Source organism: Triturus cristatus, chromosome 8, assembly GCF_964204655.1.
Source record: "Triturus cristatus chromosome 8, aTriCri1.1, whole genome shotgun sequence".
Classification (NCBI taxonomy): domain Eukaryota; kingdom Metazoa; phylum Chordata; class Amphibia; order Caudata; family Salamandridae; genus Triturus; species Triturus cristatus.
In genome coordinates this window covers 1,584,643,984-1,584,669,280 of record NC_140591.1, presented here as the reverse complement: position 1 = coordinate 1,584,669,280, position 25,297 = coordinate 1,584,643,984, and the positions used below count along the sequence as shown (strand labels likewise).

General features: G+C 53.0%; 1 protein-coding gene across 3 annotated transcripts in view; it reads left to right on the top strand.

The window, feature by feature from the left end:
• FHIP1B (FHF complex subunit HOOK interacting protein 1B) overlaps positions 1-25,297 on the top strand; it is a 486,169-nt gene that overhangs the window by 116,134 nt on the left and 344,738 nt on the right. Inside the window, exon 1 of one of the 3 annotated variants that reach the window (XM_085623511.1) lies at positions 5,980-6,060. The exons of the other annotated variants lie outside the window; for them this stretch is intronic. The gene's annotated coding sequence lies outside the window, so the exon portion shown is untranslated. Of the gene's footprint in view, positions 1-5,979; positions 6,061-25,297 lie in introns of those variants that run through there. 3 annotated transcript variants of the gene reach the window in all.

Sequence of the window (25,297 nt, the reverse complement as noted above, 5' to 3'; positions counted from 1 at the left end):
TGTGCCTGCTCATGATTACTTGTTTCGTGATCCGTTTTGGTATGTAATAAACGACTTTTTTTCTTTTTTAAAGTAAACCACTGGATTGGGCAGTCAGTTATTGTGCTGCTGTGTAACTGTTGCGTTCTGACCGTAGGCACCCACTCACTACTTCCCTGAGAAGCCTGTGACTGCTCTCCATCGCTACCACTGAGAGTCCAGCCCTGGATTGGACAGTCCGTTATTGTGGTCCTGGGTGATTGTTGCATTCTGAGCTCCCTGGAAAGCCTGTAACTGCTCACCATCGCTCCCACTGAGACTCAGTTGCTGAAAGGATGGGCCCAGTTTGCAGAGCCACAGAAGGATGGATCCAGGGACATCCGAAGCAAATGACCCCAAGCCTGAGAGTTTAGACCCAGTAGTCTTCCCTGTGGCCCCTGAATGCGGTCTGACAATGGTCAATGCCCTCCCTAAACCTGTTGGTGGGTTTCAGGGTAGAGCATTTATATCCAGGAAATCCCGTGCGACCAGTTTATGCGTTTCTGGGTGAAGCCTCCAGAGGAAAAGGAAACAATGAATCAGTCACCCAGGGCAGGGGCCGTCACTGTCTGACCCATATCGCAGATAAGGCACATCCTATAACTCTTGCCAGCTGCGAGCCTGTGACTTGATGGCTCCTTGCTCAGTTGCAGCTAGTTTGTGTCCGCCACAGTGCCTGCAGCTTGGACATTTTTCTGTTCCATCGCACAGTTATGTTTGCGCCATGGGCTGCGACTTGGCTTCTAATGAGCCGTGAAAACTGGGCTCCGAAACAAGTGCCTACATTGTTGATTGAAGACAGTGAGCGGGTCTTGAAGGATCGGAGTCAGAATTTGGTACCTCCAACTAGGAGCTTTAGTGATGGGTGTGTCGTGTCGCCACTTCTAGTGCTGGCTGCGTGCTGCGCTGCTTGCTGAGAAGCATCCAAGTCTACATCTTCATGGTCTCATGAGAAACCATAGAGCGCAAACACATCTGCCCCAAAATATGCTCAGCCAGAGTGCAACCTTACTCCAGTACCTCCCTTCAGAAATGTCGACCTGAATTAAATTCTTAAATCTAGTCTCGGGCAAGTGCTTGATAGTGGGTTTAAACGCAAAGCGAAACATAATTACTTACGCAAGACCTAGAATCTGTATTTTGATATACTTTTCACCTACTACCCCCTACACAATGTGTGTTAAAGACTATAAATATGTTTGAACATGCCAGAGAGAGCTTAAAACAGCATCAAAAGTGTAACTTAACTGCAGTGCCCATATGTAGCTGAGGGTTAAATGTGGAGTATTTGCGTGAGGTGTGGAACGTGGCATTTGTGTGATTGGAGACGATTGCCACAGGACTGAGCAAGAATTCACCATGGGCCACATGCTGCCGGCTGCTCCATGTCCATTCTTGTCCAGTTTCACCACATGCTGCTGGCTGCCCCATGTCCATTCTTTTCCAGTTTCACCACATGCTGCCGGCTGCCCCATGTCCATTCTTGTCCAGTTTCACCACATGCTGCTGGCTGCCCCATGTCCATTCTTGTCCAGTTTCACCACATGCTGCTGGCTGCCCCTGTCCATTCTTGTCCAGTTTCACCACATGCTGCTGGCTGCTCCATGTCCATTCTTTTCCAGTTTCACCACATGCTGCCGGCTGCCCCATGTCCATTCTTGTCCAGTTTCACCACATGCTGCCGGCTGCTCCATGTCCATTCTTTTCCAGTTTCACCACATGCTGCTGTCTGCCCCATGTCCATTCTTGTCCAGTTTCACCACATGCTGCTGGCTGCCCCTGTCCATTCTTGTCCAGTTTCACCACATGCTGCCGGCTGCCCCATGTACATTCTTGTCCACTTTCACCACATGCTGCCAGCTACCCCATGTCCATTCTTGTCCACTTTCACCACTCGCTGCTGGCTGAGCCTGGTCCATTCTTGTCCAGTTTCACCACATGCTGCCGACCATCCTGGATCCTTTCTTGTCCACTTTCACCACATGCTGCTGGCTGCCCCTAGTCCATTCTTGTTCACTTTCACCACTCGCTGCTGGCTGAGCCTGGTCCATTCTTGTCCAGTTTCACCACATGCTGCTGACCGTCCTGGATCCATTCTTGTCCAGTTTCACCACATGCTTCCGACTGCCCCTTGTTCAGTTTTACCACATGCTGCCGGCAGCCCCTGATCCCTTCTTGTCCAGTTTCACCACATGCTTCCGAACGCCCCTTGTCCCTGTTTCACCACATTCTGCCGGCTGCCCCGGATCCATTCTTGTCCAGTTTCACCACATGCTGCCGGCTGCCCCGGATTCCTTCTCGTCTAGTTTCACCACATGCTGCCGGCTACCCCTGATCCATTCTCGTCCAGTTTCACCACATGCTTCCGACCGCCCCTTGTCCAGTTTAACCACATGCTGCTGGCTGCCCCGGATTCATTCTTGTTCAATTTCACCTCATGCTGCTGACCGCCCCATATCCATTCTTGTCCAGTTTCACCACATGCTTCCGACCGCCCCTTGTCCAGTTTCACCACATGCTGCCTGCAGCCCCTGATCCATTCTTGTCCAGTTTTACCACATGCTGCCGACCGTCCCGGATCCATTCTTGTCCGCTATGAAGCACTTGCCCTCGACTGGATTTAAGAATTTAATTCAGGTTGACATTTCTGTAGGAGCAGTTCTTTAATTGGTCCCCCAGCCCTGAACATAGAGCTTGTCTCGACAATACCACGGCTTTGCTATTCCTGATTTTTATTTGTAGCATAGTGGTCTGGCAAAAAAAAGTCTTGTTTGATTTAAAATAGGGTGCATAGAAAGCGGACGGCCCAGTCATCACTTGGTTAGAACCATCTTTCAGTGTGTTTGTTGTGTGATGTTTGAGAGTGGGGGTGTTTCTTCTGGTTCAGATCCCCTTTGAATCCAGTAAGGGAAAGGGGCCCTAATGTTGTGTCCAGCGTGGGTCTTTGAGGTACGGATCCATAACTTCGGGGACACTTGCATAAGATAAATCTAAAATAACTAATACACATAGTTAGAGGATAATTTGACAATCTGGCACGGAGCAGGCAATGCCAGACCTGCGTCAGACCTCCCCGCGCATCTGTGCCTGCTGGTTAGTGTGTCTGATTGTAGGTACAGTTGCTGTTCAGAATGTCCCTTTGGCACCAATGGGGCCGCGGTTTGGGCCTTAGTTGATGACCTTTGGGGGCCCAGTATCCCATGTTAACAAAGGTGGGTTTAGCCGGTGCTGATTTTCAACTGTCAGCGCCAGGCATGCTGGCTGGGACTTGTAGGACCATACCACTGCTGGGAGCAGTGAAACTAGGAATCTCAGCATTCCTTGTGCTAAAATCAAGGAGTGCCTCGAAGCCACCCATGTTAGCATGGGGTCGTTTATCGTGGATGCCTTAAGGTGTGTGCTATGTCGCGATAGTTTTGTACTCAAAGGTCTCTGCTTCACTGAAGTGCACAGTTGCGTGGCGTGATGTTTTCCGTGGTACCTGGTGACCCGTGGAGGGAGACGCATGGGTGCCGCCCACGAGAAGTGTGGTGAACCTTTAGTCGTTACTGGTTGGTGTGCGCATGGGGCATACGGGGTTGGGTGAATCACCGCCTCCGCGCCCTCTCGAGATCTCTACATACAGCCAGGGTGGGACAGTGCGGCGCCCAGCTGTCGGCGTTTGGAGATGGCTACACACAGCCAGGGAGGCACAGTCCGGCACCCACCGGCACTGCCCCGCCCACCACACATCTACCACAGAGCTGCCACCACCATCGTACCTAAACTACAACGCACCATCAAACCACCTTCGTGACCGGCACCTTCTCAGACTATTGGAAACGTGCAGAAGTCCGGTCCCAGCTCAAGAAACCCCAGCAGACCTGACGGACCGGAAGAACTACCGGCTAATCTCGCTCCTCCCCTTTGCGGCGAAAGTCTCAGAGAAGACTGTCAACACCGAACTAACAAGGTTCATAGACGTCATCCTCCACCCTTCCCAGTCTGGGTTCTGCAGCAACCACAGCACCGAGACCACCCTACTCGCCCCCACAGACGACATCCGCACCCTCCTAGACCAAGGTCACACCGCAGCCCTGATTCTACTCGACCTGTCAGCTGCATTAGACACTATCTTCTAACGCACTCTCACAGCCAGGCTACACAATGCCGGAATACAAGGAGCCGTCCTCGACTGGATCGGGTCATTCCTCACTGGCAGAAGCCAAAGGATCAAACTTCCACCCTTCCTCTCCGAACCCACGGAAATCAACTGCGGAGTCCCACAAGGATCCTCGCTCAGCCCAACCCTTTTCAACATCTAAATGGCCCCCCTCGCCGTCATCGTCCATCAGCACGGCCTCAATATTGTATCCTACGCAGACCACACCCAGCTCATCCTCTCCCTCACTGAGGACCCCGCCAACACCAGACTCTGCTTCCAGGCAGGAATGCAGGATGTCACAACCTGGATGAGTAACAGCTGCCTAAAGCTCAACTCTTAGACAACCAAAGTCCTCATCTTCAGAACCACCCCATTGGCCTTGAACAACACCTGGTGGCCTACCGCCCTCGGCACTCCCCCATACCCCCACGGACCACGCTAGAAACCTCAGCATCATACTCTACTCCTCCCTCTCCATGAACAGTCAGGTCAACCACGTTGCCTCCAACTGCTTCAACACCCTCCGCATCCTCCGTCAGACCTTCAAGTGGATACCCCTCGAGTCCAGAAAGACAGTCACCCATGCACTCTTCACTAGCAGGCTGGACTACGGAAACGCCCTCTATGCCGGCATAAACAAGTCTCTACTCCGCATGCTCCAGACGATTCAAAAGACAGCCGCCAGACTAGTCCTCGGAATCCCATGCACCCAAAAGGAGCTTCCGATCCGCTCACCTCGTCCTTGCCGAAACCTCACACGTCCATAGAGCCAAAGCAGGGGAAAGATCCGTCTCCCACATCGCGTCCAAGGCCTGGAACGAGCTCCCAATCGACATCAGACGCGCCCCGTCCCTGAACCCCTTCAGGAAGGCTCTAAAGACCAGGCTCTTCGGTTGAACGGAACTGCTGACCTCCCCCCAACGCCTTGAGACCCTCACGGGTGAGTAGCACGCTTACAATTCCCCTGATTGATAGATTGATTGGGGTCTGGACATGTTTTCATACATCCAGAGGTGAGCACGTCGCGTTGTCGCCTTTGGAGATCGTTACATACAACTAGAGGTACTCTCTCTGCGGTGCCCGGGTAGTGCCCATAGGTGATGCCTACATACAGCCAGAGGTGCACCATGCGGTTCTCGGGTGTGGCGACAGGTGATCAGCAGCCAGAGGGGCTCGCCCTGCGGTGTCCAGGTATCGGCCCACATGGAGATGGCTACATGTACAGCTAGGGTTGCTCGCTCTGCAGTGCCCAGGTGTGGGCAAGAGATGGGCAGCAGCCAGAGGTGATCAGGTGTGAGGAGAGGAGGGTAGCAGCCGGAGGTACCCAGGTATGGGCAGCAGCCAGAGGTGTCCATGTCTGGGGAGAGGTGGGCATCAGCCCGAGGTGTCCAGGTGTGGGTAGAGGTGGGCAGCGGCAGCCCGATGTTCCCAGGTGTGGGGAGAGGTGGGCAGCAGCCAGAGGTGCCCAGCAGCCCGAGATGCCCAGGTATGGGGAGAGGTGGGCGGCAGTCAGAGGTGCCCAGGTGTGGGGAGAGGTGGGCAGCAGCCAGAGGTGTCCAGGTGTGTGGAGAGGTGAGCAGCAGCCCGAGGTGCCCAAGTGTGTGGCGAGGTGGGCAACAGCCAGAGGTCTCCAGGTGTGTGAAGAGGTGGGCAGCAGCCCGAGGTGCCCAGGTGTGTGGCGAGGTGGGCAGCAGCAGACAGACTCCCATCCTTCCGGCTTTGTGTTGCTGCGGGGCACGGCACTGACCGCAAGGCTGCAACGCGTGCTGCCATTGGACAGCATCGGCAGGGCGGGCCAATCAGGGCGGTGCTCTTATGCGAGTCCTGCTGGAGCTGTCCTCGGTGAGCATGTCCTCTGCGAGAGGAAACGGGGTGGGACTGGCACCACTGCGAGACAGGTGAGAGCGAGAGCGAGGGTGGGGTGGCATGGCATGTCTTCTGCGAGAGGGAGCAGGGGTGGGACTGGCACAAGGCAGCCCTGCCAGACAGGTGTGAGGGACGGGGTGGCATGTCCTCTGCGAGAGGAAACCGCGGTGGGACTGGCACCGCTGCGAGACAGGTGAGAGCCAGGGTCGGGTGACATGGCATGCCCTCTGCGAGAGGGAGCAGGGGTTGGACTGGCATCTGGCACCCCTGCCAGACAGGTGAGAGGGAGGGGGTGACATGGCATGTCCTCTGCGAGAGGCAGCTAGAAGTAGGGGTAGGACTGGCTGTTGGCACCCCTGCCAGGCAGGTGAGGGGGCATGGCATCTGGTGGCAGGGATTTGCAGCTGGTAACCCTGCCAGACCGGTAAGAGGGAGGAGAGTGGCATGCCCTCTGCGAGAGGCAGCTGGGAGTAGGGATGGGACTGGCAGATGGCACCCCTGCTAGGCAGGCGAGGGACATGGCATCTGGGAGACAGGATCGGGATTACACCTCTGCCAGGCAGGTAAAGAGGAGGCAGGGCACAGCATGTCCTGGGTGAGGCAGCTAGGGAGCAGGCGTGGCACTGGCAGGCTAAGGGGAGGGCGTATGGCATGTCCTGTGTGAGAGACAGCAGGACAGCAGGGGTGGGACTGGCATGCTGCAGGCTGGCATCCCTGCAAGGAAGGTCTGGGGAATGGCATGTTCTTTTTGAGAGGTAGCTAGACAGTAGGGATGGGACTGGCATGCTGCAGGCTGGCACCCCTGCAAGGCTGGTGAGGGGAAGGGGGTGGCATAGTATGTCTTCCGCGAGACGCAGCTGGACAGCAGGGATGGGACTGGCATGGTCCAGGCTGGCACCCCTGCAAGGCAGGTGGGAGGCATGGCATGTCCTCTGCGAGAGGTAGCGAGATGATGGGATTGGACTTGCATGCTGCAGACTGGCACCCTTGCCAGACAGGTGAGACTGGAGGGAGTTTAGGGGTACTGGTTCAAGAGACACCTGGAGAGCAGGAGCTGGGTCTGGCTGGCACTGCTGCCGGGCAGTTGAGACTGGAGGGAGGGGTGCCATGTCGTTTGCGAAAAGCTGTGGCTTGCAGACTGCAGTTTTGCACGTGGCTACACCTGGGTCAGATCCCACCCCTGCCAGGCAAGACGGGCTGGTTGGACGGATAGAGGGGGCAGAGCAGGTCCCCTGAAAGTGACAGATGCAACCCCTGTCACGCCGAGAGATTGGGCGCAGAGCACGTCCTCTGCGAGAGGCAGCTGCAGACCAGAGGTGCGGTTAGCAGACTTTAGATTGACACGTCTGCCAGGCAGGTAAGAGCAGGGGGGTGTCATTTGCGATGGATACCTCGCTCCTATACCAGACAGGCGAGATTAGTGGTAGGGCGGAAGGCAGGGCGTGTCGTCTGCGAGAGGAAGCTGGAGAGATAAAGTCGATACTAGCAGATTTTAGACTGGCACCACAGCCAAGCAGGTGGGACTGAGGGGATGTAGAGCGGCACGACCTGCCCTCTGCCAGGGACAGCTGGAGAACAGCAGGTGCTGCTGGCACCGACGCCAGGCAGGAGAGATGGGGAGAGAGGGGCAGAGCATGCCCTCTGCGAGGGACCGCCTGAGAGCAGGTAGGCTCCAGGTTGGCACTTCTGCCAGGTAGGCGACGCTGGGGCAGGATATGTGCTCTGTAAGACGCAGCAATCGAACAGCTGCAGGTCCTGCGCGTGAGACGGATGGCATTCCGCCAGGCGGGTAACACTCAGGGGCAGAGCACGTTCTCTGCGTGAATGAAGGACTGGGCCGTCAGGTCACAGGCTGACACGAGGCCTCGTCTGAGGCAGCGTGCAGCCCTGGCAGGAAAGGGAGATTGGGGCATGTGAGAGGCCGCCGGAGAGCAGTGTGCGAGGAAGCAGGCTGGTGCCTCTTCCAGGCAGGTGAATGTTTGGGTGGAGGAAGTGGACCAGACATGTCCTAGGTGAGAGGCAGCTGAAGAGAGGGAGTGGCACCGGCAGGCTCACACGGGCCTGGGGTGGCTGTCACCTGTGCCGGCTGCTTGTCCGGTAAATCTGCGGTGGGAGGGAGCCAAGTTTGAGTCTGAATGGAAGTGGGTGGTGGGGGTCAGGGGGTTCTTTTCCTGGATACAGTGGGCCCGACCTTCCACATAGTGTTGGCGAAGGTTGGTTCTCAGAGATGTTAGGACAGCGCCTAGAGGCACTGTTAGGGTTGTTTGTTCTATCGAAACTGATTTGAAAGGATCAGGTTGGAAGGTATGGGGTTTTCTGGGGGTGAGTGGCGAGAAATCAAGAAGGCATTTGCCTTTCAAGAGATGAAGAAGGGTTAAGGGTGTCAGGTGTGGTATTTGTGTAAGCAGGCACCCACGACGCCCACTTTTGGGTGGCAGGAGGCACCAGGTATGCCTTTCAAGGGAGCTGGGTTAGCATTGTATCAAATGTGGAGTTTGTATGCCGGCGGCCTGCAAAGCACCTGTGCATGATTCGGTTTTGGGATGGGAAGGGAACGGTCACAATGAATGAGAATTCTGTGGTGGAATAGAGGGGTTTCCTATTGGAAACCCCTCAGGTAGGTAGGTAGGCCGGGTCTGGTGGCTTAGTGACTAATGCGCACTCTGTAGGGGTCCGTGTTTGTCCTCATGGTCACAGGTCCACTCAGCCTTTCATCCTTCTGAGGTCGATCAAATGAGTACCATTAAGTTGGGTAACAATAAACATGTTATTCAGCACCAAGATACCCTTCTGGGTGAACGTGTGCGTTACAAATGTACATGTTATGGTGTAACATGTAACAGGCCCAGACACTATGCCCAACCCACAGAATCGCATATCCTACACCTCGGATACACTCCGAATCTGGAACACTAAAAAACATCCTCAGTGTGAATTCATCCTTAAGGATGATACCCCGTTCACAGGATGCACCCTCTGTGACCCCCCTGAAGCCACGGAACTCAGCCAAATGCTTCGACTCGGCCTCCTGAACTGCAGGTCCCTGGTAAAACACTCCCACGAGATAAACCTCCTCACCCAAACCCTCTCGTTAGACGCCCTGTTTCTGACCGAAACATGGCTGACCCCCAACAACGACTTTGACTTGGTCAATGCAACCCCCCCCCGGCTACCAAATCTGCTGCCTGAACAGACCGGTCGGAAGAGGTGGCGGGCTCGCCATACTCTATAAAGATCATCTCAGCTGTAGAATCGACGGCGGCACGGTCAAGGACTGTGAAAACTGTAATTTCACCCTCCAGATCTCCCCAACCACTTCAATATCGGGACTGCTGGTATACCGACCACCAGGCTCGCTAGGAGATTTTTCAAGCACCCTGATGGACCACATCCCTCTAAAAACAATATCAACCCCCAACTTCCTCCTCTTAGGGGACCTGAACCTACACTTCCTAGACCCGGCGGATAACACTGCCGCCAACCTACTAGCAGACCTTATGTCAGCTGACCTCCTGCTTCTGAATTCTAAAGCCACCCACGAGAAAGGACAGCTCCTAGACCCAGTCTTCACCAACATTAGGAACCTCCAAACCCAAGACCCCACTCCTCTCCCATGGACTGACCATTTACTGGTCCCTATGTACTGGTCCCTCCAGTCCACCCCTGTTCCCAAACAGAAAACTAGGATACAAACTAGACGATGGCACAAGTTAATACCAGAAGAATGGGAAGCGAAGCTACGGGAATCCGCTGGCCCCCTCTCAACCGACCCTAACACCGCCGATAGAGAATTCAACAGCTGGCTCACCAACCCCCTAGACAGCCTTGTCCCACTAACCAGCTCCCTTAAGCATGTAAAAAGGATCAACCATGCTCCTTGGTACACTCCGCCCCTGAACATGTTAAGGAAGGAGTGCAAAAAGACAGAACGTACATGGAGAAAAAACAAATCGGCGATGGAGAAAAACGCTTATCAAACAGCTATGAAAGCTTATAAACAAGCCCTCCATAACGCAAAAAGCTCTTTCTATGAGGAAAAAATAAAGAACTCCTCTTGCTCAGCCAAAGAGACTTTCTCTATCCTCAAAGAGCTCCTCCATGTTCCAGCCCCCCCGCAGATACCCATGGACCCCAAAGCAGCCGTAGAAAAATGTGTCAACCTGGCCAATTTTTTCGACGATAAGATCAAAAAAATCCTTTCCTCCCTTCCTGCTACCAATTCTGCCACCTCAGAAAAAGCCAAGGATTCATCCCCTTCGTTAGGGAACTCCCCTGATAAACCCGATTCACCTCATTTAGCGTCATTCGGACCAGTCACCGAAGAGGAAGTGGCAGCAACTCTAGCATCTACTAAGAGTGGCGCCCCCAGTGACTCAGTTCCCATACGGTTCGCTAAAGACATCACTCGGACCATCATAGCTAAACTTACTGCCCTTATTAACACCTCGCTTGTCCAAGGAGAAGTCCCACAAAGCTGGAAGGAGGCTGTCGTCAAAGGACTACTAAAGAAGCCTTCGCTAGACCCCGCGGACCTATACAACTACAGACCCATCTCGCTCCTCCCTTGGATAGGTAAGGTCGCGGAGAAGCTTGCAAATAAAAAGCTATCTCACTTCCTAGAAGCAAACCATCTCCTTAAAAACTCCCAGACAGGCTTTAGACCAGGCCAGGGCACTGACACCGCCCTCCTTGCTGCCGTAGAGAGGGCAAGAGAAATCATCGACACTGGAGGATCAGTGGCAGTGGTCCTCCTAGACCTAAGCGCGGCATTCGACACTGTCAGCCACCAGGTCCTAGCCCAGCACCTGGATAACATCGGCGTGAAAGACAGCGCGTTGAAATGGCTCACATCCTTTCTCTCCCGGCGCTCCTTCCAAGTCTGGGAAGGAGAAAGCCGCTCCCCCTCTATCCCCCTCCGGTGTGGAGTGCCTCAGGGCTCTTCACTGAGCCCCACGCTTTTCAACGTGTATATGGCCCCACTGGAGGAGCTGGTCTCACCATTCGGAGTCACTATTGTCAGCTATGCTGACGACACTCAGCTGGTGGTGACACTCTCCCACCCCAAGCTAGAGCCCTCCAATCTTCGAGACTGCCTCTCCAACGTCCATCAATGGATGAGTGACTCAGACCTCAAACTAAACGGGTCAAAAACAGAGATCCTGCTCCTAGGTCACAAAACTATGAGCCTTCCCTCCAACCTCTGGCCCGCCTGTATGGGTGAACCCCCTACTCCCAAGACAGAGGTTAAGAGTCTGGGAGTATGGCTGGAGACAGATCTCACCTTCAGGACACAGGCTAGGAAAACAGCTGGCATCTGCTATGGCCTACTCAGATCATGCAGAAAGGTGCTCCCTTTACTACCATCCCAGTCCCGTCTTCTGCTGATTCAAGGCTTAGTTCTATCCAGGCTGGACTATAGCAATGCCATTTACCTCGGAGCACCGGAAGCCACTCTCCAAATACTGCAAAAGACCCAGAATGCCGCAGCTCGCCTACTCACGAACACCCCAGCAAGAACATCAGCCAAACCAGCTCTGAGGAAACTTCATTGGCTCCCCGTGAGGGAAAGAGTCGTTTTCAAAGCCCTTTGCCTGGCCCACAAGGTTCTGCACAACGCCGGCCCCCCCTATTCTGAATAATTGGATCACTCCATACAGACCGACGAGAGCGCTCCGGTCAGAACAGGGAAACCTTATCATTGTCCCCAGGGTGAAGAAGGCCCGCATAGGTGGCCGCCGCTTCTCAGTCAACACAGCTAAAAAATGGAACGCGCTCCCCCCGAGTCTCAGAGCTGAACCAAACCTCCTACGATTCAGGAAGTCCCTCAAAACCCTTCTTTTTCCCTGATTCGTCAGCAGCTTCTCTTTGCCCCCTCCTTAGGAGTCCGAGGTTTCAGCGCTGGGATACTCGAGGGTGACTACGCGCTCTATAAAAACCTAAAATAAAAAATAAAAAATGGTAGGTCCTCCAAGGGAATATAACACAGAAGAAGGATCCCTTGACGGGAGCTTTCAGTAGATGTGCTACTCTGCTGTTCAGGGGCAGTATATACTGTTAATATCATAGCTAAAGGGACCCCAAACCATCACATGGTATCTTTCATCACAGTGTCTGCTTCTCACTGGTAAAAAGGTGAAAGGTCCAACAAGGGAGTTTTTAACCAAACAACTTGTAGAAAAGACTGCTCTGACTCGTACCGAACTGACACGTGATTTCTACACTCTGAGGCGCTCTACTAAATTGAATGATGCTCGTGATTGTATTACCAATCTGTGTATCGCAACTAATTGATTGCTGGACACTATATTCCAAGTGTACCAAATAGACAGTGTGACTTCCCTTGCGGTCCCTTATTAGATTTCATTCTGACTCAATTTTGTCCTGAGGATGGTCTCACGGATTCATTTCAATTGAGACTGAAACGTCAATACTTTGCACATGTGAGAGTGGACATTACATATATAAACACATGGTCATCTGCTAGTTCCATGTGTTTCTGACTGTAAGGGTACCGTGCTGAGGTATTCTTTGAAATTGATTGCTGTTGAGCCCTTTCTTTTCCTTTTTTTTTTTTTAACAGTACAGTGGTTTTTTAACCACATTACGATATACGCTTACCTTTTTTCTTTTTTCATGTGTTATTCGTATGATCTCTTCTTGGGACATTGATTCGAACAATACGATTTTGTACTCTTATTACTAATCATTTATAGAACTGAGTTGTCACTAAATCTTTTTATAAGTAGTTTACTTAAAAACTCCTTTGATAGCCCTTTTATTCTTTGTGTACCCTTACCAAAGCTCGCAGGGGGTCATTGGGTTGCCCATTTTTAGGTCTCGCCTGACCATGCGCTGGTCTGGCGAGACTTATTGAGAGGGCTCCAAAAAGTGCTACCAGGCCAGCCTAGAGCTACAGTGCAAGTGCGCGGGCGCGCGCGCCGCGATTACTTTCACTTTCACGGCCGCTTTGATGTTTGATCGTGATCACTTTCGCGGCCGCTTGGCATAGCCAATAGGTCTCACTTTTGGGACCTTATAAGTATTTAGTTATGCAACTGTTGCATGGCTAAACACTTATAAGGTCCAAAAGGCGAGACCTATTGGCTATGCCAATGCTTGTTGTTTCTGGCTTCTCCCTCGTGCCATCAGTCTCTAATAGGAGTGAGCCTTACCTCCAAGATGAGCGAGAACTTGAGACGAAAATGATGTTACCCTATCACTATGCTTACTCTCAATGCAATGTCAATTGAGATGTCATCGGTGACGTCATTGAACATGTCATGAGTGACCCACTGAAGCGCATTGACGAATACTCCGGACTCATTTCTTTTCTCGTGTTAAGGCATTATTTGAAATAAGAATTAATATATATTCAACGCTATATGACGAGCTGTAAGAACGAGTATTGCTTTTTTAACGTTCATACTATACATCTTTTTTTGTAATCTCCAATGTTCTAATTTTGAATGACTTTGTTTATTTGTGTTTTTGCAGTTATCGCACACTCTGTATCAGGCCCGGTTATAGCGGCTGGACGAGGTGGGCCAGGCCCACCCAAACATGAGCGTTATCCACCCAAGCATGAGCCTTGGCCCTGGTAGTGACATCACGAAGGCCAGTAGTAAATGGCCACTTTCATTAAAAACGTTCCTCCGAACGTTGTTTCTCTTCCTGTTCTGGGAGTTGCGTGATTGGGTCTGGGCTCTCTCTCACAGGCACCCCCAATCACGCATCTCCTTTAAGAAAGGTGGGCTGCGTCCCCGCCCACTCGTGCAGATAAAATAGGGGCATATCAAAGGGGACAAATTCTCTCTTTGGCACCCGGTAACCTTAACCGTTCTGCTGTGTGAATATTTCCTTTCCTATTCCATGCTGGAGAATAAGTTTGTTTCTCCGATTCACCTTTCCTGGCCCCTGCAGCTGCTTATCAGATCGAGCAGGTGAGAGAATGTCTGGCTATTTGTTCTTCTTTTGAAAATTATCAGGGAAGGCCCAGCAAGACACATACTTCCTGTATGCTTTATTTAAACAGTTTGTATCATTATCAAGGGCCATGGCTCTGCCACAGATGTAAGACAACAATAAAAATGTCCAGATAACTGGTGATTAATAATCCTGCCAATCCTTTGTCTGTTGGTAGTTTTGAAATGCAGATAAACTGTTTTTTATGTGGATAGCTCAGTGGGTTACTGCCTTTTTCACAGAGATGATTGTGTTACTTGCAGTTCAAAAGTTACAATCCTTTCATAGGACGGCGACCTTTGAACTGTCATCAAAGACCTGCATACAGACCTGAATGATATAGTTAGAATTGAGCTTTTTTCTTTTATTTGTGTTGTAATATAGTTAGAACTTCCCCAGTCTTTCATTTTTCTAATGTTGCTAAAAAGAGTTTGTTTGGGCAGATATACATTTGTATCCGTTAAACTAACCCCTAACCACTGGGGTATGCTTTAAATCCTGAGTTTGTGCTTCTCCAGACCAAACCCTCTTAAAATATACTGGCCATCAGTGTGGATGACACGTGATTCCTACACATTATAATCCTCATTGGCTTATGTGACATTCCCTGTAGATTGATTTACATACTTGCATGATTGATTGTATCTGTATAATGTGTGCATGATGCAAAGTACTGTGACACCATACACTGATATGAGTAGCGCTATACTACAAATGAAATGCATATGAGAGAAGGGCTATGGAGAGATGAGGGGCGCAGGTGGAGTGTGGTATTGAGGGTGTCCGATAAGGAGGTCAATCGGGGGGGGTGTCTACGGAGAGATGAGGGGCGCTGGTGGAGGGTGGCAGTGAGGGAGTCCAAGGAGGAGATCAGTAGAGGTGGGGCTACGGAGAGATGAGATGCGTTGGTGGAGGGTGGCAGTGAGGGAATCAGAGAAGGAAGTCAATGAGGGGGCTACGGAGAGATGAGAGGCGCTGGTGGAGGGTGGCAGTGAGGGAATATAAGGAGGAGGTCAGTAGAGGTGGGGCTACGGAGAGATGAGGGAGCTGGTGGAGGGTGGCTGTGAGGGAATCCAAGGAGGAGGTCAATAGAGGGGGCTACGGAGAGATGAGGGAGCTGGTGGAGGGTGGCTGTGAGGGAATCCAAGGAGGAGGTCAATAGAGGGGGCTATGGAGAGATTAGGGGCACTGGTGGAGGGTGGCAGTGAGGGAATCCAAGGAGTAGGTCAATAGAGGGGGCTACGGAGAGATGAGGGGCACTGGTGGAGGGTGGCAGTGAGGGAATCCAAGGAGGAGGTCAATAGAGGGGGCTACGAAGAGGTGAGGGAGCTGGTGGAGGGTGGCAGTGAGGGAATCCAAGGAGGAGGTCAATAGAGGGGGCTACGGAGAGATGAGGGGCACTGGTGGAGGGTGGCAGTGAGGGAATCCAAGGAGGAGGTCAATAGAGGGGGCTACATAGAGATTAGGGGCACTGGTGGAGGGTGGCAGTGAGGGAATCCATGGAGTAGGTCAATAGAGGGGGCTACAGAGAGATGAGGGGCACTGGTGGAGGGTGGCAGTGAGGGAATCCAAGGAGGAGGTCAATAGAGGGGGCTACGGAGAGGTGAGGGAGCTGGTGGAGGGTGGCAGTGAGGGAATATAAGGAGGAGGTCAATAGAGGGGTCACGGAGAGATGAGGGGCACTGGTGGAGGGTGGCAGTGAGGGAATCCAAGGAGGAGGTCAATAGAGGGGGCTACGTAGAGATTAGGGGCACTGGTGGAGGGTGGCAGTGAGGGAATCCATGGAGTAGGTCAATAGAGGGGGCTACAGAGAGATGAGGGGCACTGGTGGAGGGTGGCAGTGAGGGAATCCAAGGAGGAGGTCAATAGAGGGGGCTAGGGAGAGGTCAGGGAGCTGGTGGAGGGTGGCAGTGAGGGAATCCAAGGAGGAGGTCAATAGAGGGGGCTACGGAGAGATGAGGGGCACTGGTGGAGGGTGGCAGTGAGGGAATCCAAGGAGGAGGTCAATAGAGGGGGCTATGGAGAGGTGAGGGAGCTGGTGGAGGGTGGCAGTGAGGGAATCCAAGGAGGAGGTCAATAGAGGGGGCTACGGAGAGATGAGTGGCACTGGTGGAGGGTGGCAGTGAGGGAATCCAAGGAGGAGGTCAATAGAGGGGGCTATGGAGAGGTCAGGGAGCTGGTGGAGGGTGGCAGTGAGGGAATCCAAGGAGGAGGTCAATAGAGGGGGCTACGGAGAGATGAGTGGCACTGGTGGAGGGTGGCAGTGAGGGAATCCAAGGAGGAGGTCAATAGAGGGGGCTATGGAGAGGTCAGGGAGCTGGTGGAGGGTGGCAGTGAGGGAATCCAAGGAGGAGGTCAATAGAGGGGGCTACGGAGAGATGAGTGGCACTGGTGGAGGGTGGCAGTGAGGGAATCCAAGGAGGAGGTCATGAGGGAGAGCCCAAGAAGCGTCACTTGCCAGATACTCCCACCTCAGAAACCTCCTCTTCCCATCAAAGAGACATCATATGGAAAAAACACTTTTTGAGAGTGATGACGTTTAGAAAGAGATTTGGAAAGAAATGAATGTGTGTTTTACTGGCCCTTGCAAGACTTAAGGAGAGATAAAGGAGGGCCCTGAAGCAGGCCTGGCTAGACATACAAGTGACAAATCGGGCCCGCAGTGGCCCACCCGAATGCATCCTTGGCCCACCCAAATAAAAATTCCTGGAGCCGGGCCTGCTCTGTATGCACTGTTGTTTTGGGTGCCTTGAAATACTCGGAGAGTTGTTTCCTCCACACCCGCTGACAGCTCATGATAAAGGAATCTCGGGCCTGAAGCCCGGGAACCGTAATAACCCTAATAGTGGTGCCTACGAGCAGGGGTGGGATAGAAGAAGCGCTGTGTATGAAGTGGAGTTTGCACCCCGAGGGAGGTGGCTGTTTAGGGCGTCCCTAGGGAGGTGGTTGTTGAGGGCATCACATGTCTGGCGCGCCCTCTTGTTTGCGCACTCGGATGTGGGGGGCCTTTGGAGATTGTCCAAGGCTTTCCAGATCTCTCTACCACAAACGTGTTCCCTTTTGGCTGCTTCTTCCCGTTTGGTTCCATTTGCTTCGTTTTCTTGGCCTCAGCCGCGTGCGTCTTTCTGTGCTTGCTTTAACGGTGACGATAAATCAATGACGACGAACTGGCAGAGAGAGCCAGCTCGAAGCTGTGGCTTCGGGCCCATAATTCAAGTTTGCACCGAACGGGATCCTGCCCGAGCAGCAGCAGCAGGCCTTGTAGTCCAAAGCTCGGCGAGCTGACTCGTGGCTTCATACTTCCATCCGCGAACAGGCAGAAACCCAGGCAGGCTTTAAGTGGGGCGGGTCCTTCCCGGACTCGCACCCAACAGTAGATAAAACTTGTTGAAATAGGTCCTTACCGCCCCAAATTCATACCCTGAACTTTAAATTTAAATGTAAAAACACGGATATATTTCTGAACAATGACTTTAAAAAAAGATGAGGGTGATCCAGGTCAGCGATTTTGTTCCGGTTTACATTTCACACCTTTCACTCACTCTTTCATAGTTTTCAATATTTGCTCTTTCCAGGATGTTGTCTCTGCAGGCTTTTTCCAGGCAACGTATTATGTGGGGTAAATTCCTCCAGCCACCTCTACCAGGCTGCCACTCTGTTTTATTGCTTGCCAGCATCGTGGCATCTACAAATGTGGTTATTCTTATGCATTAGTTACTAACCCTGGTTCACAGCGTGGCTGTGGGGCTTGGGGAATTTTATAAAATGCGCCCTCAGGATTCGTACCCGTGGCTTCAGATCGTTATCACGCATGTGCAGTAAAGGCTTGGCTCTCAATGTTCACATTGATAAACAAGGTTTCTGGGATACTTTCCACTGTCGAAAGCGGCCACGCCACGGACACTGATTGGGCAGTTCCCCATTCCGATCCTGGATTGGCCCAATGCCCCCTGGCCGGAGGGTCTGTGGGACTTCCATGCATTGATCCACTCTTCATGGCGTGGGTATTTGAGTCAGTGAAGCTACTTTGGTTCCTCTTACGGAGGTTTGACCTGTAATGGTGCTTGCACCTTTCATGATGAGCACACTGTACCCTATACATACCTCAGAGAGGCTGTGGCAGTCGCTGGGAAAATAACCACCTCAGGTGGGAGCTCCATACTACAAAGCAGGACATTGCCATACTGGAGGCGAAGAAAAGATCAAAAAGTAAGCCATCACCTACTGTGTACCTAAAGATCTGACACAACATCCCCTTTGACGTTGGAATAGCTCCAGCCCACCTGCATTTCAGAAAGATACTAAAGACAGATCTTTTGAGATTAGGCCACCCCACAGGACAGAACTATATCTTCTGTAGTAGGGGATCTCTGTGTATAGTCATAATCTAGTGAATAGTCCCGCCCATGTGCGGGGACCCCGGAACAATAACAAATAATCTCTTAAGGTGTCAAATCATGCAGACCTGCATTCACCTTTAAGAGAGAATTTAATTTAAAGACAGATAATGCAGCCTATACCCACAGGCTACACTGTCCAGTACTTCAACTAGAATTCCACCAACATCCACAAACAGCACTGCCTGTCCAGCTTTTCTCCACAAGGGAAAAACACCCTGCCTCTCCCAGCAAAAGCCTCTGGAATGATAGAGAGGAAGGAATGGACAGACAAGCCCCATAGGCTGCCATTATGTGGCTCAAAACAGGATACTGTGCCTTTAAGAAAACTTTCCAGAACTTTCCCAGTATCCACAGCAGGTCCCTTTTACTTTCAGTTCTTTTTTCCGGCTCCTGCTAGCAGGACCCTGGAGCATTGAGCTCTCCCTTTTCAAGGGTTTATTTGTTACTTTTCAAGTAATAGTAGTTAGTAAAGTCCTTTCCTTCTGGTGTGGTCAGCATGCCTGGCTTGTTTGACAAGTGTCCTGATTGTGAAAGGAAAAAGGCTAAGTCAGACCCACACGGTGTGCATCGTCTGCCTTCCCCAGTCCCACGTGCCGGAGGAGTGTGAGATTTGCCGCTCTTTTTCAGCCAGGACCCGAGAGAGAGGATGAAAATCAGGCTCCAGGTCCTGGAGGACAGAAGACTGAAGGCACGAGGTGGGTCTGGAGGGGCTGATTCTGCCCATGCTGAGGCCTCTGGGGGGGCTCCCCAGGGGCAGGAAGACCAGCAAGCGTCCCCACTCCCCGTCGACGGCGAGGGCGTCGACGGCGGCGTCGAGGGGGATGACTACAGTCTGTTCGCCATCTCCCCAGGGCTCTGGGGAGAAGTGGCGTCGACGATCGACGTCGAAGGAGCTGAACAGGTCGACGTCGCCATCGGCGTCAAGATCGGACTCGGCGCTCGCCGTCGAGGGGAGGTCGCCGATCGCCGTCGGCGAAGAGAAGAAGGTTGCCGTCGAGGGGCTCCTCGACGTCACGAGCCAGCCGACACCCGGCGGCGGTCGCCGTCGACGTCGACGTCAAAGATCGTCGTCACGAAGAAAGATGTCACGGAGGTCGCCGTCGAGGAGGTCGCCGTCGAGGAGGTCGCCGTCGAGGAGGTCGCCGTCGAGGCGGCGCAGGGGGAGCCCTGACGCCAGGAGTAAGAGGGGAACGGAGTCGCCAGGATCGGTGTACTCCGTGGTGTATACACCTCCGCCTCCTCCACCTCTACCAACACCGCCTCCGCCACCGACTCCTCCTCCTCCTCCTCCATCACCACCACCACCACCACCGCCAACACCACTGCCGCCGGTGTCACCGCCTCCACCGCCCCCACCGCCGCCTATACCACCTCGCACGCCGTTGGGGCCACCTGAGGTTCCGCCACGGTCGGTCTCCCTGCCCAGGTATCCGACTCCACCGCAGGGGACGCCAAGGCCGCGACGCCCACAGTCGCCGGGCCCGGCTAGACCGGCGGACAGGCCAAAGCTGAGGAGGTCGCGCTCCCGCTCCTTCAGGAGGAGAAGGTCGCGGAGTCGTGGACGGTCGTTGTCGTCGACATCGGGACGACGCCATAGGAGGCACAGGTCCAGGTCGCGCACAAGGTCCTCGGCCAGGGATTTCTCACCGGCCAGGGATTTCTCACCGACGCTGTCGGACTCACCGGGGACTAGGGTGTCTCCGGTGGATGATCTGGTCTCCTTCCAGGAGGTGCTGCTGAGGGGGGCAGCCAAGTTGGGCATCACGGTGACGTTACCGATACCCACGACGTCCGTGATATTCGAGACTCTACACAAAAAACACCTGTCTCGCCCCCTGCTACCTCTAGTGCCGGGACTGGTGGAACCCGCGTTGGAGTTGTTCCTCACCCCCGCGGTGACGAAATCCGCTCCCTCACGGCTCATGAAAAAGTATCGGGCCCCGGACTCGGACCCTGCTTTTTTACGGATGGATCCGAAGCCGGACTCTGTCATCGTGACGGCAGCGAGGAAGCAGCATGCGACTGCACCTTCATCAACGGTCCCGCCCGACAAGGAAAGCCGCTGGCTGGACTCGGCGGGCGGGAAGGTGTGTGGGACCGCCTCTACCACCATGAAGGTGGCAAGTGCGGGGGCGCTGTTGGGTCGTTACGACAGGGCCCTGTGGGAGTCCCTCCAACAGTATGCGGACCTGCTGCCTCGGGACAGGAAGGAGGACTTCCTGGAAACGGTGCGAGAGGGCATGCTGGTTTCGAACCAGGTCATCAGCGCAGCAGCGGATGTCTCCTTGTTGGCGGCGCATGCCTACTGTCATGGTGTCCATCAAAGGCGTCACTCTTGGCTGCGCCTGACGTCGCTCAAGCCAGAGGCTCAGCACAGAGTAGCCAATCTGCCCTTCTCGGGGGAAACCCTGTTTGGCAAACATGCGGATGATGAGATGGCCCGCATGAAGGCGGAGGCGGAGACCCTGACGTCTGTCGGGTTGGAGAAGGCCGAGAAGAAGAAGCGCCCGTTCCAGAGGCGGTTCGGGTCTACGGGCAGAGGGCGTGGGCAGGGTTCGGGACAGCAGCAGCACCAACAGCAGCAGTTCCGGAAGCCCTTCCAGAAACGCCAGAGGGGTAGAGGAGGCCAGCAGGCTACTACCACTACCAAGGGTCCGGCCGGGTCTTGGCCCTGAGCGACTCCTTCCCACTCAACCGTTACCCACTCCAGTGGGGGGAAGCATTAAATTTTTTCCGGCAGAGTGGAGAAAAATTACTCAGGACAAGTGGGTGCTGAATATTGTTTGCAATGGATACAGTCTTCGGTTGATCAGCCCGCCTCCAGCGATTCCGCCGGTAAGCTCTCAATTTCAGCTGCGAGAGCTTCAGGCGGAGGCAGACATCTTGTTGAGAAAAAAGGCGGTAGAAGAGGTACCTCTGACTCAAAGGGGAAGAGGTCTGTACTCTCGGTTCTTCCTCATTCGCAAGAAGGACAAGAATGAGTTCAGGCCCATTCTGGATTTGCGACAGGCAAACAAATGGATTCGCAGAGAGAAGTTTCGCATGCTATCGTTGCTTCAGATTTACCCTCAGCTGCAACGGGGAGACTGGCTCTGTGCCATAGATCTACAGGATGCGTACTTCCATGTGCCCATTGCTCGGAAGCACAGGAAGTTCCTGCGATTACAAGTCGGCGCCAATCACTATCAATACACAGTGCTGCCGTTCGGACTGAAGTCCGCGCCCAGGACCTTCTCGAAGTGCATGGCGGTGGTGGCGGCACACCTGCGGAAGAACAAGGTGTTTGTCTACCCGTACCTGGACGATTAGCTGATCAAGGCCTCATCCTTCTCGGAAGCAGAAGAACACTTCCGGTGGACGTGCGTTCTTTTACACAGATTGGGGTTACACGTCAACATGTCCAAATCGGTTCCGACTCCGGTCCAGTGCATTCAGTACCTGGGAGCCTCCATCGATACGCGGTCAGCAAGCGGGTCTCCTTCGGAGGAGAGACGGTTATCACTCCTTCGGAAGGCCCAGGAACTCAGGATTGCTCCATCGACGACAGTGAGGAAGGTGTCTTCACTGCTGGGATCGATGGCCTCATGTATCTTCCTCACGCACGGCTGCACATGAGACCACTGCAGGAGTGCTTGGAGGATCAGTGGGATCAGAGGACAGGTTCTTGGGACGACAAGATACGGCTGTCTCTACATGCTCTTCAGTCTCTGAAGTGGTGGTGTTCGGCGGAAAACCTCCTCAAGGGGGTTCCCTTCCACAAGGACATTCCCACGTACAGTGTCGTGACGGATGCGTCTCTCCAAGGCTGAGGAGCGCATTCCGGGGAATTGCAGATTCAGGGAAAGTGGTCCCCGTTGGAATCGACATACCACATCAATTTCCTGGAACTAAGAGCTGTCTTCCTGGTGCTGAAGGCCTTCCTTCCGTCCTTCCAGACCAACTCACTGCTGATACAGACTGACAATACAACCACTATGTATTACCTCAACAAGCAGGGGGGGTCGAGATCGCGCACTCTGTCGCAGGAGGCGCAGGCGATCTGGCACTGGCTTCTGGCCCGAGGACTGACTATTACGGCCATGCATCTGCCAGGGGTACAGAATGCTCAGGCGGACGCACTGAGCAGACTGATTCAGGAAAACCACGAATGGGTCATAAACGACGAAGTACTAGGAGAAGTCTTCGCACGGTGGGGGACTCCAGACGTAGATCTGTTTGCCACCGCCGAAAACCGCAAATGCCGAGACTTCGCATCCAGGTACTACCAGCGGGGGACGCTGGGGAATGCGCTATGGATCGACTGGTCGAACAGCTTTCTGTACGCTTTTCCACCCATTCCCCTGATTCCGGCAGTGCTCATCAAGCTGTCCCAGTCCAGGGCGCGGATGATCCTGATCGCCCCGGAATGGCCCAGACAGTGGTGGTTCACGGACCTACTTCACCGGTCTCTCCTTCCTCACATACGGTTGCCGTGCAGGCCGGACCTTCTCACGAAGTTCGGGGGCGGATGGTGCACCCCAACCTCTCGTCTTTGAGTTTGGCGGCATGGCTCCTGAAATAGTGCAATATGGCCATCTGAATCTACCAGAAGATTGTATGGACATACTGAAGGAGTCTAAACGGCCTTCCACTAGGACGTCCTATGCCTATAAGTGGAAGAGGTTCTGTATCTGGTGTAAGTCCAAGAACTTTGATCCTACGACATGTAAGGAAGATGTCATCCTTCCATATCTTTTACATTTGGCGCAGTCTGGCCTTAATTTCCATTCCATTAAGGTTCATCTGGCTGCTTTGACTGCTTACAGGAAATGCCCTTCACAGACTTCCCTCTTTCAGATCCCTGTGGTCAAGGATTTTTTGGAAGGCTTGAAGAAAGTGTTTCCTCCTGTCAGACTTCCCTCGCCTTCCTGGGACTTGAATGTGGTGCTGTCCAGATTGATGAAGGAGCCTTTTGAACCCATTCACAAGGCTTCATTGCAGCACCTATCCTGGAAGGCGGCGTTCCTAGTGGCCATTACATCGGCCCGCAGGGTGAGTGAACTTCAGACAGTATGTTGTCAAGAACCTTATACTGTCTTTCACGCTGCTAAGGTTGTGATGCGTACTCACCCTAAATTTCTTCCTAAGGTTATCTCTGATTTTCATGTCAACCAGACCATAACTTTACCTACGTTCTTTCAGAATCCCTCTTCGCCAGCGGAAAGGTCTCTCCATTCCCTGGATGTTCGGAGGGTGTTGAAATTTTATCTGGATAAGACCAAGGATATTCGTCGGTCAGACCAATTGTTTGTTAATTATGGATCAGTCAGGACCGGTCTCGCGACCTCTAAGCAGTCCATTTCTCGGTGGATTGTGTCCTGCATACAATTGTGTTATCAAAAGGCTAATAAGACCTTAGGGGGTAAACCTAAGGCTCATTCCACCAGGGGCAAAGCTGCCACGACGGCTTTGCTGCGTAATGTTCCGATTGCGGAAATCTGCAAGGCGGCCACTTGGAAGTCGGTCCATACCTTTGCTGCGCATTACTGTCTGGACTCGGATGCCAGGGCAGATGCTCAGGTTGGGCAGGCTTCGCTGCGAAATTTGTTCGCACAGTAGTGGTATTGTCCTGTGTATTCTCTACCGCCGTTGTTGTGTGGGGATGGGCTTGCCATTCTATTCACTAGATTATGACTATACACAGAGATCCCCTACTACAGAAGGAGTAGTTTCTTTTCTGTAACTCCAGTTCTGTAGTAGGGGTATCTCTGTGATAGTCATAAGCGCCCGCCCTCCTCCCCGTTGGTGAGATGGATATTCATGTAAGGAATGCTACAGGTCTGGCGTGCTACGCCTTCAAAAAGAACTGAAAGTAAAAGGGACCTGCTGTGCATTCTGGGATACTGGGAAAGTTCTGGAAAGTTTTCTTAAAGGCACAGTATCCTGTTCTGAGCCACATAATGGCAGCCTATGGGGCTTGTCTGTCCATTCCTTCCCCTCTATCATTCCAGATGCTTTTGCTGGGAGAGGCAGGGTGTTTTTCCCTTGTGGAGAAAAGCTGGACAGGCAGTGCTGTTTGTGGATGTTGGTGGAATTCTAGTTGAAGTACTGGACAGTGTAGCCTGTGGGTATAGGCTGCATTATCTGTCTTTAAATTAAATTCTCTCTTAAAGGTGGATGCAGGTCTGCATGATTTGACACCTTAAGAGATTATTTTTTATTGCTCCGGGGTCCCCGCACATGGGCGGGACTATTCACTAGATTATGACTATCACAGAGATACCCCTACTACAGAACTGAAGTTACAGAAAAGAAACTACTCCTTCAATTCTACCCTTCAGCTCCTGCCTCTGTTCAGTGCTCCTTTGCTCTACGAAGGTTATTGCTTTGTAAGTAGCCTTTTATGCCCAAGATATCTTTCCTGGGAGGCCGCTCGGCTCCATGAAGGTTTCAAAAAGCCATCATCTGTATTGGGTCCAATTATGTTGCATACAGAACAAGCATTGACATAGCCAATAGGTCTCGCCTTTGGGACCTTATGTGTTTAGCCATGCAACAGTTGCATAACTAAATACTTATAAGGTCCCAAAAACTAGACCTATTGGCTATGCTAAGCGGCCGTGAAAGTGAAAGTGATCGTGATCAAACATCAAAGCGCAAAAGTGAAAGTAATCGCGGTCAAATGCGGCGCACGCGCACATGCACTGTAGCTCTAGGCTGGCCTGGTAGCCCTTTTTGGAGCCCTCTCAATAAGTCTCGCCAGACCAGCGCATGCGCTGGGTCAGGCGAGACCTAAAAATGAGTCCAGTGCTTGTTCCCTTCACATTGCACATAGTCAGCTTCAGTCTCTCATCACACCCTCGCTCGTGTTCTGCACACTGTCACTCGCGCTCTGCACATCCTTCCTCGCATTCTGCACACCTTCCGC